The sequence below is a fragment of the Aquarana catesbeiana genome, linkage group LG02 (genome assembly GCF_042186555.1).
Source record: "Aquarana catesbeiana isolate 2022-GZ linkage group LG02, ASM4218655v1, whole genome shotgun sequence".
NCBI lineage: Eukaryota > Metazoa > Chordata > Amphibia > Anura > Ranidae > Aquarana > Aquarana catesbeiana.
In genome coordinates, this window is record NC_133325.1 from 574,066,500 (window position 1) to 574,084,671 (window position 18,172).

General features: G+C 43.7%; 1 protein-coding gene across 1 annotated transcript in view; it reads right to left on the reverse strand.

The window, feature by feature from the left end:
• The window catches only part of MPC2 (mitochondrial pyruvate carrier 2), a 47,150-nt gene that overhangs the window by 28,708 nt on the left and 270 nt on the right, over positions 1–18,172 (reverse strand). The window lies entirely within an intron of this gene.

Consider the following 18,172-nt stretch of genomic DNA (forward strand, 5'->3'; position numbering starts at 1 on the left):
ATCCGATGGAAAATGTCCGATGGCGCCCACACACGGTCGGAATTTCCGACAACACGCTCCGATCGGACATTGTCCATCGGAAAATCCGACCGTGTGTACGGGGCATAAGACTGGGATGCCATTAAATTTTGTGTGCATGTAAAGGCAGGCATGCCAATACTTCTGACAATATAGTGTATGTTTATCATTGAAAAAGTACAAAAGCTCTAGCGATTGTGTTAATAATGGGTAATGCAAGGTCAACTTCAATGTCTAACTCCTGCAAGCCTTTGGGAAATTAAGCAGACAGGCTATTCAGCCACCCAGTCCTCACCAACCAACAGCATATATACGTACATAACCCAAAAGAAAAGAATCAAAGTAGCTTGACATTGTCAATATCCTTCAGGAAAATTCTGCCTGTTCGACTGCCATTGTAAAAATCTGACCTCTATGCTTCTAGTCACATGAATTTTTTCCAGTGCTGGCTGAGAGCCATAAATGGTTTATAAACCACTAGCTGAGACTGCGGATTTAAATACTTAAAGGCATAGTTCACCTTTACCAAAAAACTGCCTATGCAGGTAAGGGGTGTCTGGATAGATAGATAGATAGATAGATAGATAGATAGATAGATAGATAGATAGATAGATAGATAGATAGATAGATAGATAGATAGATAGATAGATAGATAGATAGATAGATAGATAGATAGATAGATAGATAGATAGATAGATAGATAGATAGATAGATAGATAGAAAAAAAAAAAAAAAAAAAAAAGCTGTGCTGCCTTGACCAAAATTCAATAATGTCCTTGCTATAGGTTTAGGACATTTCCGTACCTCATGAAGCCTGACCTGAAAACTCCCGGAGATTGCATCATCCTGTCCTGCCTAGCTGCCAGGACATTTTTAAGACATGCCCAACGGTTACTGTTCATCTCCACCATCACAGGAGTGAGCTCTTTCTCGGATTCACACCACCTCACATGCATTCTCTTCCATGATGCAGTAGCTCTTAACATAGCATTTCAGAGCTCGCTCCTGTGATGGGGAAGGTAAACAGTAACAGCTGAGCTTCTTAGCAACATCCTCAGTAGGTAGCTTTCATGAGGTATAAACCCTTGTCGGTTGGCTCCATTGATTTCAATGCTCTATAACCGCACCTAACACCTAGAGCACTCATGGCATGTTAGTAAAGCATTTATAAAGTGTTAGCTGGGCATTGGGGGAGAGTCAGTGGAGTTTCCTGTATCCCAGAATGCACTGGGGAAATAGAGAACTTGGACAGAGCAGCTTCAGGCCACTTCCTGTTTGTACATAGTAGCTGTGTGGTAACACCATTTTCTTCTGTTTGCAGACAAAAAACAACATCAAGCAAGCCAGCTAGCAATGCTGACAGTGCCAGACAGGAGCAGAGGCATTGAGCATTACTGCCAGTGCTTTTTTAGTCAGCAAAGTTGAGCTGGACCAAGCCAAGTGTCAATAAGATCAAAATATAAGAATCCATCTTCCTTAAAAAAAAAAAAAAAAAAAAATTTATCAAAAAAACATCTGCTATCACACCACAACCTAACCATGCCTCAAAGTAGATCATTACCTCTACATCACTTCCACTAGAAAAGCAACACTTCCATGGGTATTTATCAAGCATTCTTGGTCCTTTTTTAGGCCCCTTTCACACTGGGGCGGTGGGGGCGTCGGCGGTACAACAGCGCAATTTTTAGCGCTGCTGTACCGTCGTTCTTGCAGCGGTATTCGGCCGCTAGCGGTGCGGCTTTAACCCCCGCCGGCGGAAAAAGGAGGTTAAAGCCGCGCTGTCCCATTGATTTCAATGGGCAGGAGCGGTGAAGGAGCGGTGAATACACCGCTCCTTCACCGCTCCAAAAAAGCGGTTTGCAGGACTTTTTTCACCGCCCTGCCTGCGCACCACTTCAGTGTGAAAGCCCTCGGGCTTTCACATTGAACAAACAGCGGAGGCTGTTTAGGGGCGGTTTTCAGGCGGTATTTTTAGCGCAATACCGCCTGAAAACCGCTCCAGTGTGAAAGGGGCCTTAATGCTTCAAAAACACGCAATGAAAAAGGTGCATTAATGGAGCATTGCTTCATTCTTTATAATCAACACATGTGAACAATCCCTTAGACAAAGTGTGTTACTGGCAGGATCACCAGGTGAAAACAAGTGGGAAAGCCTAACCAACAAAAAAAAAACCCTCTGGCCATTCTGCGTTGCTGCCTGCGTGGGGGGGGGGGGGGGGGGGGCAGTGTGGTGTGCGGTTCTTCACACTACTCCCTTTTTTCCCTTGTATGAGCTGTATACGAAGTGTACAAAATGTACACTTCATTCACTGCAATGTCTGACATTCGCTGCGCTGCCAGACATTGCAGTGTGATTCGGGTCGGTGCGATAAAATGCAGCATGTCCAATTTTTAGCACAGCGTGTTGCAGTGTGAATGGGGCACATATGAAACAATTGCTTCCTGTTTGTCCCTGCGGTGACAGATGTTTTACCATGCGGTAAAACGTCTGTCACCACAGATAGTTTGAATTGGACCTTAAACCAATCTGTATTCAGATCAGTGGTCTGACACACCTACAGATATTCAGACGATCAATCAGAAATGACTAATAAAATTCGGCCAAAGGCTGATCAACTTGTCAGCGTTGAAATTGTTTAAATGCTCAGCAAACTGATTTTCTGGAGGGTCCATGGTTTACCATTCTTAGTCAGCTCAGTCATTTTCGCTGCCGTGAATGATTGATAGAAGGAATTAATGTGTGGCCACCTTTAGCCAGAGAAACTTCCTTCCTGGGCAAAGAAAGGGTTCACCTTGGTCCAGTATGCATTCTGATGTACAAAGATAAAGGAAATGCTCTGTCGCACTGTAAAGGAGGTCTGGGTTTATCTTGCTCCCAGCCAAATGAAATAGTTTTAAAAGTTAATTGAAGGAAAAAAAAATAACTGAAAAATGTAGACAGACAAGAGCTACACGTTAGTCTCATTCCACAAGTTGACATATCCCCTTTAAATACCTTAGGCCTCTTTCACACAAGGGATCCGTATGTCCGTTTTTCATCCTTCCGTTTTCGGATGAAAAACGGACATACATGAATCTCTATGGAGCGTCGGATGTCAGCGGTGACATGTCCGCTGACATCCGACCCGCTCCGATCCGAAAAGTGTAACGGAGGAAAACCCTACTTTTCCATTTGTTTTCGGATCGAAACGGGTGACGACGGACACTACAGTCCGTCATCACCTGATCCCCCATAGGGGAGAGCGGCGCTCTGACAGGTCCGTCGCTGCACAGTGTGCAGCAATGGACCTGTCATCTTCCTGCTCAGCGGGGATCGGCGGAGCGATCCCCGCTGAGCAAGCGGGTGTTCACGGGGGGGGGATCATCACTGATCTGCCCCGTGTGAAAGAGGCCTAAGGGAAAAAAAAATCAGTAAAATGGACAAATAAGCAGTAGAAAGTCATAACATCTAGAAGGCACTTTAGAAAAAAAAAAAAGGCGGAAGAAGAAGAAGTGCTATAAAACATATTACATAGGGAAGGTATTGGAGGTCAACACTCCCTCCAGAAGACTGAACAGCTGCTCTAGGCAACAAAGGTCTTCCTTTGGACATAAAGGGGGTCATCTACGAAAGGCAAATCCATTTTGCACTGCAAGGAAAACTAGAAAAGCTACAATTTCTGGGGAAATTGTGTGAAGTGTTATTGCCTCCACCAGTAGTCTACAAGCATTATCAAGCCTAGCAGATGAAGGTATGACCACATGCATTTGGGGGGTCTCAGCATCTTGATGTAGAATGGAGGTGAAGGTGTGCTATCAGTTTGATGATAATCAGTGTTTACATTCACTGTTTCCTAGCAACGCTCATGCCCTGTTTATGCTTCCCAACCACTGCTCAATACACAATACACAGGATCATGATAGCTGTAATAACTGTGCAGTACTTCAAACAGTCGTATTTTAAAAACTATAAATCCTACAGCGAAGATCTTTATATTGTGAGAATCACAAGACCCAGACCTAGATTTTGATACATAGTATGTCTCTGAAATATTAAAAATGAAGGCACAGTCGCAGTTTAGATATTGCCCTTCAAATTTGGAGGGGGCTAGAGTGTAGTTTCAATGAATGTCAATGGATGGTGTGAGTTGCAAACAAATGGTCATATTGTGAAAACTATCAGGACTATGGCTTAGCCGTGGACATGTTTAGTGGCAGCAGGGATAGCTGAACGTTTTGATATAAGATTTGTGTAGGTGGGCTTGAAAATGAGGGAGTGGCGGCAGTTTAGAAATCATGTCCTGATTTTTCAGCTTTTGTCACCTCCCACTCTAGTTTTGAACATTTCCCCATTCATTCCTATGGGACCAATTTCACTGCAAAAACGACGATATTTCGTGAACCATTTCGGCGAAACGTTCCACAAAGTGATGGTAATTCCCACACCAATCGGGAACAATCTGCACGTTTCGGTATATTACTTGTCTATGTAGTGTAAAAACTGTGGGAGGAGTTAGGGTGGTAAATTTGGCTATAATAATAATAATATATATGTGAGATAACAGTAAGTGGTCTTGCTATGCAAGAACACTTAATTAACCACTTGCCGACCGCCGCACGACGATGTACGTCAACAGAGTGGCACGGGCAGGCAAAAGGACTTACAGGTACGTCCTTGCCTGCCCGCGGGTGGGGGGTCCGATCGGACCCCCCCCGGTGCCTGCGGCGGTCGGCAAATCTCCCCCGGCGATCGGTGGTGAGGGGGAGGCCATCCATTCGTGGCCCCCCCCTCGCGATCGCTCCCAGCCAATGGGATAATTTCCCTGCCTCTGTATTGTACACAGAGGCAGAGGAAATGATGTCATCTCTCCTCGGCTCGGTAATTTCCGTTCCGGGCCGAGGAGAGAAGACTGTAAAGTGAGTGCACAACACACACACACACACACACACACACACACACAGTAGAACATGCCAGGCACACAAAACACCCCGATCCCCCCCCCCCCGATCGCCCCCCAATCACCCCCCCCCCTGTCACAAACTGACACCAAGCAGGTTTTTTTTTTTTTTTCTGATTACTGTATTGGTGTCAGTTTGTGACAGTTACAGTGTTAGGGCAGTGAGTGTTAGGCCCCCTGTAGGTCTAGGGTACCCCCCTAACCCCCCCTAATAAAGTTTTAACCCCTTGATCACCCCCCGTCACCAGTGTCGCTAAGCGATCATTTTTCTGATCGCTGTATTAGTGTCGCTGGTGACGCTAGTTAGGGACATAAATATTTAGGTTCGCCGTCAGCGTTTTATAGCGACAGGGACCCCCATATACTATCTAATAAATGTTTTAACCCCTTGATTGCCCCCTAGTTAACCCTTTCACCACTGATCACCGTATAACCGTTACAGGTGACGCTGGTTAGTTCGTTTATTTTTTATAGTGTCAGGGTACCCGCCGTTTATTACCGAATAAAGGTTTAGCCCCCTGATCGCCCGGCGGTGATATGCGTCGCCCCAGGCAGCGTCAGATTAGCGCCAGTACTGCTAACACCCACGCACGCAGCATACGCCTCCCTTAGTGGTATAGTATCTGATCGGATCAATATCTGATCCGATCAGATCTATACTAGCGTCCCCAGCAGTTTAGGGTTCCCAAAAACGCAGTGTTAGCGGGATCAGCCCAGATACCTGCTAGCACCAGCGTTTTGCCCCTCTGCCCGGCCCAGCCCAGCCCACCCAAGTGCAGTATCGATCGATCACTGTCACTTATAAAACACTAAACACATAACTGCAGCGTTCGCAGAGTCAGGCCTGATCCCTGCGATTGCTAACAGTTTTTTTGGTAGCGTTTTGGTGAACTGGCAAGCACCAGCCCCAGGCAGCGTCAGGTTAGCGCCGGTCGCGCTAACACCCACGCACGCACCGTACACCTCCCTTAGTGGTATAGTATCTGAACTGATCAATATCTGATCCGATCAGATCTATACTGGCGTCCCCAGCAGTTTAGGGTTCCCAAAAACGCAGTGTTAGCGGGATCAGCCCAGATACCTGCTAGCACCTGCGTTTTGCCCCTCCGCCCGGCCCAGCCCAGCCCACCCAAGTGCAGTATCGATCGATCACTGTCACTTACAAAACACTAAACGCATAACTGCAGTGTTTGCAGAGTCAGGCCTGATCCCTGCGATCGTTAACAGTTTTTTTGGTAGCGTTTTGGTAAACTGGCAAGCGCCAGCAGCCTAGTACACCCCGGTCGTAGTCAAACCAGCACTGCAGTAACACTTGGTGACGTGGTGAGTCCCATAAGTGCAGTTCAAGCTGGTGAGGTGGCAAGCACAAGTAGTGTCCCGCTGCCACCAAAAAGACAAACACAGGCCCGTCGTGCCCATCATGCCCTTCCTGCTGCATTCGCCAATCCTAATTGGGAACCCACCACTTCTGCAGCGCCTGTACTTCCCCCATTCACATCCCCAACCAAATGCAGTCGGCTGCATGAGAGGCATTTTTATGTCCTCCCGAGTACCCCTACCCAACGAACCCCCCCAAAAAAGATGTCGTGTCTGCAGCAAGCGCGGATATAGGCGTGACACCCGCTATTATTGTCCCTCCTGTCCTGACAATCCTGGTCTTTGCATTGGTGAATGTTTTGAACGCTACCATTCACTAGTTGAGTATTAGCGTAGGGTACAGCATTGCACAGACTAGGCACACTTTCACAGGGTCTCCCAAGATGCCATCGCATTTTGAGAGACCCGAACCTGGAACCAGTTACAGTTATAAAAGTTACAGTTACAAAAAAAGTGTAAAAAAAAAAAAAACACAAACAAAAATATAAAATAAAAAATAATAGTTGTCGTTTTATTGTTCTCTCTCTATTCTCTCTATTGTTCTGCTCTTTTTTACTGTATTCTATTCTGCAATGTTTTATTGTTATTATGTTTTATCATGTTTGCTTTTCAGGTATGCAATTTTTTATACTTTACCGTTTACTGTGCTTTATTGTTAACCATTTTTTTGTCTTCAGGTACACCATTCACGACTTTGAGTGGTTATACCAGAATGATGCTTGCAGGTTTAGGTATCATCCTTTTCAGCCAGCGGTCGGCTTTCATGTAAAAGCAATCCTAGCAGCTAATTAGCCTCTAGACTGCTTTTACAAGCAGTGGGAGAGAATGCCCCCCCCCCCCCCACCGTCTTCCGTGTTTTTCTCTGGCTCTCCTGTCTCAACAGGGAACCTGAGAATGCAGCCGGTGATTCAGCCAGATGACCATAGAGCTGATCAGAGACCAGAGTGGCTCCAAACATCTCTATGGCCTAAGAAACCGGAAGCTACGAGCATTTTATGACTTAGATTTCGCCGGATGTAAATAGCGCCATTGGGAAATTGGGGAAGCATTTTATCACACCGATCTTGGTGTGGTCAGATGCTTTGAGGGCAGAGGAGAAATCTAGGGTCTAATAGACCCCAATTTTTTCAAAAAAGAGTACCTGTCACTACCTATTGCTATCATAGGGGATATTTACATTCCCTGAGATAACAATAAAAATGATTAAAAAAAAAAAAAAAAATGAAAAAGGAACAGTTTTAAAATAAGATAAAAAAGCAAAAAAAATAATAAAGAAAAAAAAAAAAAAAAAAAAAAGCACCCCTGTCCCCCCTGCTCTCGCGCTAAGGCGAACGCAAGCGTCGGTCTGGCGTCAAATGTAAACAGCAATTGCACCATGCATGTGAAGTATCACCGCGACGGTCAGATCGAGGGCAGTAATTTTAGCAGTAGACTTCCTCTGTAAATCTAAAGTGGTAACCTGTAAAGGCTTTTAAAAATGTATTTATTTTGTTGCCACTGCACGTTTGTGCGCAATTGTAAAGCATGTCATGTTTGGTATCCATGTGCTCGGCCTAAGATCATCTTTTTTATTTCATCAAACATTTGGGCAATATAGTGTGTTTTAGTGCATTAAAATGTAAAAAAGTGTGTTTTTTCCCCAAAAAATGCGTTTGAAAAATCGCTGCGCAAATACTGTGTGAAAAAAAAAAAAGAAACACCCACCATTTTAATCTGTAGGGCATTTGCTTTAAAAAAATATATAATGTGTGGGGGTTCAAAGTAATTTTCTTGCAAAAAAAAATAATTTTTTCATGTAATCAAAAAGTGTCAGAAAGGGCTTTGTCTTCAAGTGGTTAGTAGAGTGGGTGATGTGTGACATAAGCTTCTAAATGTTGTGCATAAAATGCCAGGACAGTTCAAACCCCCCCCCAAATGACCCCATTTTGGAAAGTAGACACCCCAAGCTATTTGCTGAGAGGCATGTCGAGTCCATGGAATATTTTATATTGTGACACAAGTTGCGGGAAAGAGACAAAATTTTTTTTTTTTGCACAAAGTTGTCACTAAATGATATATTGCTCAAACATGCCATGGGCATATGTGAAATTACACCCCAAAATACATTCTGTTGCTTCTCCTGAGTATGGGGATACCACATGTGTGAGATTTTTTGGAAGCCTAGCCGCGTATGGGACCCCGAAAACCAAGCACCGCCTTCAGGCTTTCTAAGGGCGTAAATTTTTCATTTCACTCTTCACTGCCTATCACAGTCTCTGAGGCCATGGAATGCCCAGGTGGCACAAAACCCCCCCAAATGACCCCATTTTGGAAAGTAGACACCCAAAGCTATTTGCTGAGCGGTATAGTGAGTATTTTGCAGACCTCACTTTTTGTCACAAAGTTTTGAAAATTAAAAAAAAAAAATTTTTTTTTTGTCTTTCTTCATTTTCAAAAACAAATGAGAGCTGCAAAATACTCACCATGCCTCTCAGCAAATAGCTTGGGGTGTCTACTTTCCAAAATGGGGTCATTTGGGGGGGGTTTGTGCCACCTGGGCATTCCATGACCTCCGAAACTGTGATAGGCAGTGAAGAGTGAAATCAAAAATGTACACCCTTAGAAATCCTGAAGGCGGTGATTGGTTTTCAGGGTCCCGTACGCGGCTAGGCTCCTAAAAAGTCCCACACATGTGGTATCCCCGTACTCAAGAGAAGCAGCAGAATGTATTTTGGGGTGCAATTCCACATATGCCCATGACCTGTGTGAGCAATATATCATTTAGTGACAACTTTGTGCAAAAAAATAAAATAGTCACTTTCCCGCAACTTGTGTCAAAATATAAAATATTCCATGGACTCAACATGCCTCTCAGCAAATAGCTAGGGGTGTCTACTTTCCAAAATGGGGTCATTTGGGGGGGTTTGTGCCATCTGGGCATTTTATGGCCTTCAAAACTGTGATAGGTAGTGAGGAGTAAAATCAAAAATGTACGCCCTTAGAAATCCTGAAGGCAGTGATTGGTTTTCGGGGCCCCGTACGCGGCTAGGCTCCCAAAAAGTCCCACACATGTGGTATCCCCATACTCAGGAGAAGCAGCTAAATGTATTTTGGGGTGCAATTCCACATATGCCCATGGCCTGTGTGAGCAATATATCATTTAGTGACAACTTTTTGTAATTTTTTTTTTTTTTGTCATTATTCAATCACTTGGGACAAAAAAAATGAATATTCAATGGGCTCAACATGCCTCTCAGCAATTTCCTTGGGGTGTCTACTTTCCAAAATGGGGTCATTTGTGGGGGTTTTGTACTGCCCTGCCATTTTAGCACCTCAAGAAACGACATAGACAGTCATAAATTAAAGGCTGTGTAAATTCCAGAAAATGTACCCTAGTTTGTAGGCTATAACTTTTGCGCAAACCAATAAATATACACTTATTGACATTTTTTTTACCAAAGACATGTGGCCAAATACATTTTGGCCTAAATGTATGACTAAAATTGAGTTTATTGGATTTTTTTTAGAACAAAAAGTAGAAAATATCATTTTTTTTCAAAATTTTCGGTCTTTTTCCGTGTATAGCGCAAAAAATAAAAAACGGCAGAGGTGATCAAATACCATCAAAAGAAAGCTCTATTTGTGGGAAGAAAAGGACGCAAATTTCGTTTGGGTACAGCATTGCATGACTGCGCAATTAGCAGTTAAAGCGACGCAGTGCCAAATTGGAAAAAGTGCTCTGGTCAGGAAGGGGGTAAATCCTTCCGGGGCTGAAGTGGTTAAAAAAAAAAAAAAAACAGCATTTTTGCTTGCACATGCTTGGATGATAAAATCAGCAGAGCTTCCCCTAATTTCAGAGCTTCCCTTCAGATCGACAGCGACTGCACTTACAAGTGCACTTGCAGTGCAGAGTGGATTTGCCTTTAGTAAAGCAACCCCAAAAGGGATAGTTAAAAAAAAAAAAAAATGTAAGCTTTTACTAAGGTAATAAAAACCATGTCATACTTACCTGTTTCACTGGTGTTGCACAGATTAACAAACGTTTATTTGTTGGATGTGTATTGGGGGGGGGGGGTGTTAGACTAAATCTGTACCAGTGGAGGGTGTCATACTTGTTAAAAGTATATAGCACAAAAGAGTAAACGGTAGGAGACTTTAAATACCCCTCCAGTGAACACGCAGATACATTCATATATAGAAACATAGGAAAATACATACGACATAATGTTATGGCTGGTCGGGGTATAAATAGCTGTAATAAGCAGCATTTACTTCTCTGCAGCAGAATATTTTTCCCTACAAAGAAAAGAATACACAATGTATGCCCATGTCAGGGCTGAATGTCACTTTCCTAATCTTCTCTATGACAAACATTGTCCAGCAGGCTGGACAGTCCCTGCAGACACAATGATTGCTTCTGGAATCTCCATCATCCTCATTAAGGACTTTCAATTAATGAATGACCCTGGAAGGGGGAGGAAGTAGAAATGGAAAGCCCTGCAGCACTGGTGGTGGTGGGGAATATGTGGTAAAGCCCTGTGCCCGCCTCCCCCCCCCCCCATATGTATTGGATGATCCCAGCAGGCCCCGTCCCTCCCGCCGGGGCTATAACAGTGTAGACAATCATATGTCACCCATTGATCCGGGGAGTCCCCCTGCACAGCCCTGATCTACCTTCTCCTCTGCCTCCCGGGCCAGCCTCTGCCTTAGCTCAGTTATCCTGGTCCTGCGGAGGAATGGAGACCACAGCGATGCCTGGCTCTGCTCTCAGTCACCAGCTGATTCCCCAATACTCCTGGGCCCCGCGATGTGCGGCTCCCCAACCTCTTTCTTCAACTCTCTTGCGCAACGCCTCTTCGTTGCTGGAGGTATCGGATTAAGCATCAGAGCATTTCCACAAGTACTCATGGCAAATGCTTGGTATCGGCACCGATACGATTATCGGTGAAACCCTCGTTTCTATATAGGAATGCATCTGCGTGTTCACTGGGAGGGGTATTTAAAGTCCAACCATTTACTCTTTTGTGCTATATGGTGTTGCACAGAGCAGCCCTGATCCTCCTCTTGTCAGGTCTTCTGCAGACACTCCTGGCTCCTCCTTTTCAGTGAGTGCCCCCATAGAAAGCCCCTTTCTATGGGGGCACTCAAGTGAGCTTGCTCCCAAGCCATCCTGTCTATGCCTATAGACATAGGGGGCACGGCAGAGCTGCAATAGTTGCTTCCTTTTCACAGAATTTGATTGATTGACACATGGCTGGGTCAAGATCAGGCTCAAGTAGGTATAAAGGGGGCTGGGGGATCCTGCAGCACAGGAAGTTTTTTTGCATTAAAGTAAAAAAAGCCCTTAAGGCTTTAGAACCACTTTAATCCATGGCACCTTCTACATTTCCAAACATTTTTTACTAGTAATTAGGAAACAAATACTTTAATATCTTAGAGAAGGGTTGGCCCCAGAAGCAGCAGCACCGGCAGGGGACTGCCAGAAGATGTATATGCAATATTGTTGCACAGAGCAGAAAATACTTTTTATAAAAAAAATAAATAAATAAAATAACCTTTAGTATCATTTAAACGTCACTCATATACAAAGTGTTTTTAATCATGTTTCCAGATATGTTGTACAACAAGACACTTATCTAGTCATAAGAGTATGCAAAATTTACAATACATACTACCCATATCTGTCTGGTATTACTGCACAGCTGAGATCCAGCCACTTAGGATGTGGCTCCCAATCTAACAGATAATGACCCTATGCTCCCAACACAATACATGTATTAATGCACTTTTTTGGGGGCAAAATGCAGGTCAATGTACCCAAAATGCAGCACGCTGGGTCTTTTTGCAATGTACTAAACAGATGGTTGTGGACAGACTATTGAAAACAATAAAATTTCCTGTAGTCCATGTATTCTACCCGCTTTAGAATACGCATGACAAAAAAAAATCTATTGGATACACACACTATAGCAGTTCTAAACAATAATGTTAAACATTATAATAAAAAGGGTTGGAAACTAGGCAACGTGTCCCAGGGAAGGGTATAAATATTCTGTTAATCCCATGGACTGGAAGTGCTCACCTGCAGCATAAAAGAATGACAGACACATAATGTGGGGTAATCACCACTGTGCAGCTCTGCATATCCACTTCTTGTAGTGCCCATTCACATTAGAAACACTGCTGTGTGTTTGGTTGCATTCTTTTCTATGCAGGTAAGAGGCATGGACAAAGAAAACCAATTTTTTTCAGAGTCTGTTTACAATACATACATCACATAATACCGTCCTGGGCTCTTGTCAATTAGTGCAAGCAAAAATATATATTAAAAAAAAAAAAAAAAAAAAAAGATAATAATAATAAAAAAAGACATATACAATAATAATGTTAAAACCACACTTGAGTTGCCAGCAGGCACTAAAGAAGTAATTTCACATTCACAACACTCAGGGGTTGATTTACTAAAACTGGAGAGTGTAAAATCTGGTGCAGCTCTGCACAGAAACCAATCAGCTTTCAGGTTTTATTGTCAAAGCCTAAGACTCGGTTCACACAGGGACGACTTGTCAGGCGACCTAGTCGCTTGACAAGTCGCCTCCCGTTCTGTGCTATGGAACCGTTCTAAGGGGAGCGACGCAAGTTCGCTCCGACTTAGAAAAAGGTTCCTGTACGACTTTGGGGGCGACTTGCATAGACTTCTATACAGAAGTCGTTTTGCAAGTCGCCCGGGCAGTCGTGTGCAGGTCGCCTCGGTGAGGCGACCTGCAAGTCGTGCCGCCTCTGGTGTGAACCGAGGCTAACTGAACAAGCTGAAGTTAGAAGCTGATTGGCTACCATGCACAGCTGCACTAGATTTTGCACTCTCCAGTTAGTAAATCAACCCCTCAGCCTAGGTTCACACTGATGCGATGCAGGAACCAGTGCTATTACAAAGCTGGTTCCCGCCTCGCACCTCTTCCGCAGGCAGTTCACACTGCCTTCTGCAAACCTCTGCGGGTGTCATTACATTGTTAATGACACTCCCAGATCGGTTCACAGATTTCAGTGTGAACTCGCACAGGAGCATAGTATTCTAGTGCAGGGAAAAACAAGCCCCTGCACTATTTTCTGTGCGAATCTATTACAAGTTCATCCCACAGACATCGCATGTGATCAGTACCGCAGGTGCGAATCACATGCAATGTCTGATCGCAGTGGTGCGAACCCGGGCTTAGTGTCACAATATAGATAACAATGATTAGTTCAGCGCAACTCAACTAATAAATGCGCAATGTCAGAAATACAAAAATCCATTGTTCGAATCTACCAGATAATGTGTGGAAAAAATATAGCGATATATAAAAAAAGTCAAAGGAATGATCAAACAGTGATGGTGCAGCCTAAGTGATGCAGCCAAAGTGGTCCAGCCAGGGTCCGGCTTGGTTGTAGGAAGCTGGTGTAGGGAACTGTTGAGCGCAAAGAGGACCAGATGTGATGTCAGTGAAGTGTCATTGGCTGTGGCTATGTGTTTCTAGGCAACCCAGCCTCTTTTTCTAGCCAAACATTTTTTTTGTTTGACAAGGTGCCTGGGTGGCCTCAAAACGCACAACCATGCCCCCTTCCTTAAACACCCCCCCCCCCATGTTCTACTGACATCACATACCTCCCGCTTTGCACTCAACAGTGCCCTCCACCAGCTTCCTGCTTAGACTGCAAGTTTTTAGCTGGGACTCCACATCTATGTACCATTACACCGCAGACCGACTTTTAAGCGCTTTTCAGGCTAATTGAATTGCAGCACCTACACGCAATCACATTTTTATCACGGTTAAGAATTTAACCCTGTATGTTGGATCTTAATTGTTTTTTCCACTTAGTTCTTGCTGAATATTGGATAGTTGAAGGCAGCGCAGATTTTTCCCCTACATACTTTAAGTCGAAGCTCCATATTTTTTTCATGTTTTTGCAAATTGCCTAATTATATGCATTTACCATTACTGTGCATTGCTGCACTTGGTGTCTCGGCAGTTCTACGGGTATCCAACTGACAAACCTTGTGTCTCACTGCCTGGACTGTGGTTGCCTGTTGGGCTGAGTGTTCCCCACCAGCTAGCTTGAAAAAGGAGCGTGCTGCAATGCGCATGCTCTGAAACGCGTTGCTTTATGGTAGTACAGCACCTCCATCGAATCTGCGTTCCAGCCCTCCATTCAACTGCCTGGCGGATTCCCAAGCCTCGCTTTGGACTACGATCTAATCCCAGAAGTTCGTGTTGAATACACCAGCCGGCAGCGGAGAGGAACTAGGCTTCTTTTCATCTAAGAACGCATATGGCCTTTACTGAACATACCCATGCCGGACTACACAGTCTTTATATGCGAGTGTTTTAATTGAATTGTTACATTAAATTTTACGATCTTACTAAGAGGTATCTTTGCGGTTTTCCTTTTCTTTTACATATTTGGAGTGGCTTCACCTCCCCTGATAAGGCTGCCCTGACAACAGACCGTACACATCTCACGAAGAGCTTTCAGTGCTCAAAGGACTTTCTTTTAAATGTGCATTGAGGCTTATTGTTTGCATTGTAACCTGCGCTGCTTCTTGTTGTTGTAAGTTCCCCACCAGAGAACCCATTCTACTGATGAGCAAGTGTTTTAACTGTTTACATGCGAGTTGCCAATTGTCTTTCACTACAATATATATGTAATTTACTACACCCAGATCACGCCCTCTTTCCTTATCAGTCACATTTAGGCTCGGTTCACACTAGGGCGACTTGGGATCCGACTTGTAAGCCCTCAAGTCGCCCCAAGTCGCCCCAGAAAGATTCACATTACAGTGAATGGGAGCGTCTTAATAGTCACTACTGAAGTCGCTCCGACTTCAGAGCGTACTCCCTGTACTATTGGATCCTACTTGGTAGGTGACCTGTACCATAGAAATCAATGGAGGTCGCCTCCAAGTCGGATCTCTCTCTACAGTCAAGCGACTTTGCAGGGAAAAAATTTAGTTTGCCCAGGCAAACCCCTCCCTCCCAGAGAGCTGATTATCCTGTGATTGGCCACAGCCAAAGTCGCCTGTCCTGGAGGCGACTTGAAGTCGCGTTGTAATATGCTTAAAGTCACGCTGAAGTCGCCATACAAAGTCGCGCTGAAATCGTGTTGCCCCTGTGTGAACCGAGCCTTAGAGATACTTCAGTCTCTGAGAGGTGCTGCATCAAGTATCCTGAGACCAGCAAAGAAGTTACCCTGGATATTCCAGTCTGGAATTTTACGTTGAACTCATTATCTTCCCACCTAGTCCACATCACTCTTTCGCCATATATTTGTAGTATTGTTGCCCCCATTGGAAGATGTATCCCTTACCTCTTAAGCTAGGGGACAGCAATAACTACTCACCTTACTTTATGAGTAGACAATGATCACAAGTGCAAATAAATCTCCCCAATGAGGACACAGCAATAAAAACTTGACAGAGTCTAAGGCCTCATGTACACTGCTGCTGGTAAACGGACGTTTAGGAGCAGTTGGGCATTTTTTTCAATTTCTCCTGAACTCTCCTCTATGTTATCTTATCAGTACACATACACAGGGTCGTTTATAGTCGTTTCTAGGCAGTTATGTTTAGAGGCTTTTTTTGGAACCCAAAAAAAAAAAAAAAAATGTATTCAGAAGCTGTGTTTAGAGGCGCTTCTAAACGCGTTTAGCTGCATTTCGGTTACAGTCGTATTTCATTATTTTTAAATGCTTCTAAACGCAAACGCGGCAAAATGGACGTTTTAAACATGGGTTACTATTTGTCAAATTAAATCATTCAGGAGAGGTTATAAAAACGTCCCATGTACATTAAGCCTGACCCTTCCCCGCTCTGTCCAATACTGAAAAAAAAATATATTTTTCTGAGAGATACACTTTAAATAAAGGCAATCTTCCGACACCATAGGCTCAATATATAAATATTCAACAAGCAATGTTTATTCTAGCCATGTGACTGTAATTTTCAGGTCCCATTGGACTTGGGGCGATTTCTGTCAGTTGTTCAGGCAGTTTTGAATTGATCCACATTAGTCTATAAGCAGGTGGATGTAAACAGATGTGCGTCAATTAATGTCCACTTAACTCTATATCACCTGGGTATAAAAAATAAAAAATGGAAAAGGATGGAATCCTTTTTTCTTTTTTCAGAATTAAAGGTGACGTTACATTGATCCATTAGGTTCTCTGAGGAAAAAAAAAACTGAATGGACATGGATGTCACAAAAGTGACATCCATACCACTCAGCTAGGGTTCAACAAAAGATCTGATCAAAGATTCCCAGCTGATAGGAAATGGTGCCACCCGTGTTAAAGCAGTACTAAAATCTGCTTTTTCACTTGTGCCTACAGGCAAGCCTATAATAAAGCTTACCTGAAGGTACAGTGACTGTCTCCTAAACCTGCACAGTTTAGAAGATATTCAGAATTGTAGCGGCCGGTGATGTCAGCGGCGCATGCGCACTGCACTCTGAACGGAGGGCACACTCAAGTGTGCCCTCCATTCTGGAGCACTGTGCTGCGATTTTGACTTCCATGCGCATGTGTTGGAGTGACATTGTTGTGGTCCAGCCATTTAATGGCCAAAGCGCACGAACCTGGAAGAAAGACCATATTAAGATGGAAGCCCTGTCAGCGTTTCACTGAAAGGAAACCTTTTACACTGCATACAACAAGCACATTATGACATTAACCTGCAGGGGGAACACTATATACACACATATATATATATATATATATCACACACACACACACACACACACACCACTGTGCTTCTGGTTTGTAAATTGAGCTTAATACATCTAAAAGTACCTGTCAATACAATAAAAGTTTGTGCGTCCACCATTGCTTACACTGTCTAACGATACTGATGGGGACTAGAGATGGGCTCGGGCGAATTCAAAAAGCCCACATGCCCGATCCCACCAGGAAGCCGACACAGTACAGGGCTAATCACAAGACATTTCCCGATCTCTGCAGCTACGGACCAGGAAATGTCTCGGTGCCTGTGATTAGCCCTGTGCCGTGTCGGCTTCCTGGTGGGATCGGGCATGTGGGGGTTTTCGCATGTGCCTGAGCGCATCTCTAATGGTGGCCATACAATGAACAATTTTATATACAACCATATTTTTGATCATTTTTTCTGATTGGGCATATGATCAAAAAGATTGTTCAAGGTCTCATACGCTTAAAGCGTTTGTTACCCCTACATTTCATATTCCTGTGAAATCCCTGGTGACCCTGCTAGTCCCTCTACTTTCCTATTAAAAACTAAGCAGGAGAACACAGCATGGTCAGTTCTTTAGCTGTGCTGGGATCTCTGTGTGCTCTGCTCCAATGATAAGTCCTGACATCCCCCCCCACAGCCATTCACTGGGAAGCTCAGGGTTCTGCTGCTTCTCCTCCCCCCAGCTCCTATGCAGCTGAGAACAGAGGGAATGTGATCACTTATAAAAAAAGGGGGAAAAAAAAAAAATATATATATATATATTTACACACACATATACACAAAAATGTTTTGCCTTTCATTTCTATTTTAAACGGAATGGGTTGTTTTACAAGGTGATCGTTTACAATCACTTTAATAACCAATTTGAATGACCTTTCGTAGGACTGGATTTCTGTCCAGGTTGATCATAAAAAAGTTGATGAAATCAAATAACACAGTATGTGTCTTTCTGATAATTCCTGAATCCAATCATATTATCCAATTGTCTGAAGAATGGCTGGATCAGATTATTACATGTATGTCCATCATAAAAGGTGACCTTTAGTGTGTCCTTCCATTTAAAAAATCAGAAAATCCTATTGTTTGGTATTATTGTGTTGCTGTGATTGGTAGGGCTCAGTAA